This window comes from Nilaparvata lugens, chromosome 12, assembly GCF_014356525.2.
Source record: "Nilaparvata lugens isolate BPH chromosome 12, ASM1435652v1, whole genome shotgun sequence".
In the NCBI taxonomy this organism is placed as follows: domain Eukaryota; kingdom Metazoa; phylum Arthropoda; class Insecta; order Hemiptera; family Delphacidae; genus Nilaparvata; species Nilaparvata lugens.
In genome coordinates this window covers 1,956,216-1,962,215 of record NC_052515.1, presented here as the reverse complement: position 1 = coordinate 1,962,215, position 6,000 = coordinate 1,956,216, and positions in this window count along the sequence as shown.

The following is a 6,000-nucleotide window of genomic DNA, read 5'->3' as shown; positions in this document are numbered from 1 at the left end:
TGATCACGATTAAAATTTAATGGGCTTTTGTGCAATAAACATAGTCATCAGGAAACAGAATACCCATACAATAGTCACACATACAGGTACTAAATGAAGCAATGAGAAATAAATAAAATGAGACAAAATGAGTCCCAATTATAAGCAAGTAGTCTATTGTGAGGTCAATATTATAATGACAGTATTTATTTGATTGAAATTGATAGATGTCATAATTCAAATATTTGAGTGATGATAGTGTATCATATTGGTTTGAAACTGTATCATGTCTAGTGATACTGTATCTTATTATGTTGATACTGTATATTGTTGTGTTTGTTCTTGTTCTATAGTGAGGTCCACGTTATAATGGCAGTATTTGATTAGCATTAGAGTTTCTATCCTTGTCTATCATTCGACAAAGCAGATAGCGAATATCAATCATGGTGTTGTGTATCAAGTTGAGATGATAGTGTATCATATTGGTTTGAAACTCTATTATATGTGGTGATACTGTATCTTATTATGTTGATATTGTATCTTGTTGTATAGTAAGGTCCACGTTATAATGACAGTGTTTGATTAACATTGGTGTTGCTGTCCTTGTCTATCATTCGACAAAGCAGATAGCGAATATCAATCATGGTGTTGTGTATCAAGTTGAGATGATAGTGCATATTATTGGTTTCAAACTGTATCATGTGTGGTGATACTGTATCATATCATGTTTATACTGTATCTTGTTGTGTTTGTTCTTGTTCTATAGTGAGGTCCACGTTTTATTGACAGTATTTGATTAACATTGGTGTTGCAATCCTTGTCTATCATTCGACAAAGCAGATAGTGCTATCTCTTTCACGCTTTTCTCTGTTGCAAGATCGTAGACCTTACTATAAGACCATTTGTTTGAAGGAATATTGTAAATTTTACATTCTTATAACATTTAAAAACATGAGAATTTCAGCAAATCGGAAAACAATTCTCAAAATAAATCAGTTTGAAGTATAAACTAATTAATTAACAGATGCAACTGTGTAAATTTCTTATAATTGCAACAGGAACCAATGTTTCAGTATCTCGATAGAGTGCTCGCGAAACAGCCTAGATATCCCGGGTTCAATCCCACTCATCACCAAAATTTTTTACCAGGTCACTCCCGTGTTTTCGGATGGACTCGTTAAACAGTCGGTTCCGGCTGAAGTATGACAGTCGTAAGGCACATTGACGGCTTAAATGATATATTCAAGCAAGGTGCATGGGACCTTCCCGTAAGGGACTCCCCACCAATAAAAGACATACGATTTTATCACTTCAATTGGAGATAAAAAAATTAATTTTACAAGAATCAATGCAACAGTATTCAATTGAAGATGAGTAGATTGTTAAACAGTGTAAAATTCCAAAATATTGAATGAAAAAAGAATATGAATAATTACCACAATATCAACTTCTCAACTACACAAAAAAAAAATCCAAAATACTTGGATGTTATAGGTGAAAATGATATAAATACTGATGCGTCAATCTTTACAGGGAAATGAAATATCAGACAAGTTTCATGAACTTAAATGTCAAGAATAGACGTTGGACATCTTCCAAGACACATGCAGTATTTATTATTTGGGTCAGAGTTTAACTACTCCTTATAGTTATTTATACTATAATAAAGGAAAGAACTGGCTTATACTCGTACGGAAAAGGAAAATTTATTATGTTTGACACATCATCACATCTGAACTACTGGACTGATCAACTTGAAATTTTGCATTATAGATGCTTAATTAACTGAGGATAGTTATAGGCCTGTTTCAAATTCTTCAAGATTCTAGTACGTCAAGTTTTCAGTATGTCAAGTTTTGAAATAGACCCTTGCGTAGCACGGGTTTCCTGCTAGTTTAAAATAAATAATTATTATTTATAATACCACCCGTACTTCGACAGTGGCGATATCCAGTCAGATGACCACCTCCTGAAATGCTGTCTTGCACCAGCATGCACTCGACAAGACCTCTTTGAATTTAATGACGAAGCTGTTAAAACAGTGGATTTTATTCTAATTTAGGCATTTAATCACCTATCACCTGACACGCACGAACGAAAAATTTATAATTGCAACATTTTGAAGTTATGATCTTCTGGAACTCTCCTCTTATAACATTGATATTTATAGAAATTGCAATATTATCATCAGAGAACTATCTCAAGATAAACTGAAAACTTCAATATCATTTTCAACCGAGCGAAGTGAGGTATACTTGAACTAGCCGTCAGGCTCGCTTCGCTCGCCATATCCGTCTAGCCAGGGGGCTCCGCCCCCTGGACCCCCGACTGGATCATCCAAGAATGAGATCAGCAGGCTCGCTTCGCTCGCCTGCATTTTTCATTTTGGCATTTTATCATATATTAGGTCAATCCAGTCGGGGTCCAGGCTAAACGGCTGGCTAAACGGATATGGCGAGTGAAGCGAGCCTGACTGCTAGTAATATAATATTCCCAGGATTGAAGAAGCAGTGCTCAATCAATTTTTCCGCGATAAATGCATTTAAATCTTCAACTTGGTGCCAACCTAACAAAGTCAACTCAACTTAATGCCAACCTGACAAAATTATTAATTTAGTTGCCAGTTAACAACTGTTTCGAAGAGGTACTCTATCTAGATTATAGTTCTATAGTAACATATGATATGGAAATTTCAATTATAATTAAGAGATTGGGAGAAGTAGAATATACATGCTAAAAGACGAACTTTAAACCCTTAAAAACAACCCTTAGAGTTAAAATATTGCCAAAAGATTTCTTAGTGCGCCTCTAAAGGGCCAACTGAACATACCTACCAAATTTGAACGTTTTGGTCCGGTAGATTTTTAGTTCTGCGAGTGAGAGAGTGAGTGCCATTTCGCTTTTATATATATAGATCTAAGGCTAGGCGCCCACCAGTTAGTCAAGACAAGACAAGACACATTTAGTCACAATACTTCACATTGTTGCTTATGATGCAACTCACACTGATTAGTCATTGCAATTAGACATGTCTTCATAAGCAACTATGTGAAGTATTGTGACTGAACATGTCTGATCATGTCTTGACTAACTGGTGATTCAATTAGACCTAACTTTGCTAGGTTGAAAATGATATTGAAGTTTTCAGTTTATCTTGAGGTAATTCTCTGATGATAATATTGCAATTTCTATAAATAATATCCAATTCTTAAGAGGAGAATTCGAGATCTTGTCTTGTCTTGTCTTGACTAACTGGTGATTCAATTAGACCTAACTTCGCTAGGTTGAAAATGATATTGAAGTTTTCAGTTTATCTTGAGGTAAATCTCTGATGATAATATTGCAATTCCTATAAATATCCAATTTTTAAGAGAATTCGAGATCTTGTCTTGTCTTGTCTTGACTGAACTGGTGGGCGCCTAGCCTAGATTCAATGGGAGTCAATGATTTTGCATTCCTGTTTATGTTTTATGTATGCTTCTTTATTTACGGAACATTCAATTTATTCTATTATGGTATGGTACTGTACTTCCCTATTCAAATACTCTATTCATTCAAAAGGACAAATAATACTTATACTTGTCAAATAATAGAATGCATGGGTGAAGCGTACCCATACATATAAAGGAAATCTTTTATTTGAATATTTTAATTTGCAGTCACCACACTTACTAATCCTTGAGAACCTTTTTAAGAGGCGAATTCCTCTCCAATTGCATCCGAAGGCTGTTATAGTGAGGTCCACGTTATGATGGCAGTGTTTGATTAGCAATGGTATTGCTATCCTTGTCTATCATTCAACAAAGCGGATAGCACTATCTCTTTCTCGCTTTGCTCTGTTGCCAGATCGGTTTTTAACAATGTAGAATCAATAATTAATTGAAAACACATTTCATCTTGATTATGAAATTCATATGAAATTATTGGAAAATATGATTTCTTGTTCAACAAAATATAATTGATTATTTTAAACGAGAATGAACCGCTAATATTACATCAAATATCGGGGTACCGAGCTTCGCTCGTTATTTATTTATTGATAAACAAAGCACAATTTTTCAAAATGATTGGGGAAGGACGAACAGGCACAGCCCAAACTGTTTCTTCCCCGAATTTTGTTTTATACACTATAAATGGTCCAAAATGTAGGTTATGTTTCATACACTTGAATCCAGGTCCAAATTTCAGTCAAAATATTTAAAAACAGAAAAGTTCTGATTCAGGTTGTTTACAAACCAAATTGAATAACAAAATAACACTCACTAATCACTTAAAACTGTGAAATAATGATCAACTTTGAATATTATGATATACTCTAATTCAGAAACAGTTAAAAACAGAAAAGTTCTGATTTAGGTTGTTTACAAACCAAATTGAATAACAAAATAACACTCACTAATCACTTAAAACTGTGAAATAATGATCAACTTTGAATATTATGATATACTCTAATTCAGAAACAGTTAAAAACAGAAAAGTTCTGATTTAGGTTGTTTACAAACCAAATTGAATAACAAAATAACACTCACTAATCACTTAAAACTGTGAAATAATGATCAACTTTGAATATTATGATATACTCTAATTCAGAGTGATAAACCATGTCATGTCAACGTATCAGATTATTTTGATGGAGTCTATTAAAATTTCAAGATAATATTTCTCGCGAGATACAGTAAGCTGTTTGAATGATTACACAACTGATCTCCCACACAGGCACAGCAACTTCTGTTATCGACAGACGACGAAATCTGTTCTTTCAAGGATGAATTATTATCGTTTTAATGTCCTTCAGCGAGTTTTTCCAGGATGAGACCTAGTGCAATCGAATCTTTATATTATAAAACTACTATGTTCCGAATTTCGTGAGAATCGTTAGAGCCGTTTTCGAGATCCGGTGAAATACAAACATATAAACATCTAAACATCCAAACATATAAACAGAAGTTGCTCGTTTAATAGTATATCTCGGGCCACTCCCGAGTTTCGGATGGACACACTAAACCGTCGGTCCCGTCTGCCTAAAAAGCAGTCGTTAGGTCATGTCAGAGGCCCTGAAATTGATCAGTTGCGACCTGAAAACTCTGACACCAGACCAGAGCCAGCCAGGTCACTCGACATTATTATTATTTTATAGGATAAACCTGTATCAGCTTCCGTCTATAGAAGGCATTGACAAGACAGAGGTTCGGCAACGTTGTTCTGCTATTTTTCTCCACTGCCATTATAACGTGGACATCACTATAGCAATCTATTGAACTCGGATACATTTGTCTATGTGAATGTGATTACCATTATGCTAGACTATTATTTCTATTCAAGATATGACCTTCAACTCAAAGTTTGTATAGGCTCAGCGAATTAATTAGTATCTGAAGATTCATTGTGTTGTTTTAACGGCGAAAATGTTATGTAACCTAACCTAACATATCCTCTTCTGGTTTCTAGTTATCCTATTATTTTATGAATTCTTAACCACTTTTTTCCTTGAGATGTATTAATGATCTGAATATGGATTGTGTGGTTTGTACACTAAAGATTTTATGTAACTTGTCCCTTTACAGTGCCATACAATACTCTCATACAATATCCACTTACAATATTCTCACCATTTACAATCTATTTCATAGAAGGAAGGAATTGGCTTATACATGTACGGCATACGAAATACATGTTTGACGCATCATCACGTCTGAACTACTCAACTGATTAACTTGAAATCTTGCATAAAGATTCTTAATTTACCGAGGATGTTTATGGGTTTATAGAGAGTTACTGCAGTGACCTTTAGATAAAAAGACTTCGGTTTTTTCCATTCTTTCCACCCGCTGTTATTGATATTTTCAGTTATTCTGTATTAAATATGATCATTTTTTAAAACAAAAGCTACATACTATAGCTTTCACTTTCTTCCTTATTAGTTTCAGTCTTCATTCCTTTTTGGTAACCTTTTTGGCAAACATTTGAAGAACAAGAGTCTAACTCCACTTTTTCTAGTTCTTTTCAGTAACTTCTCTCATA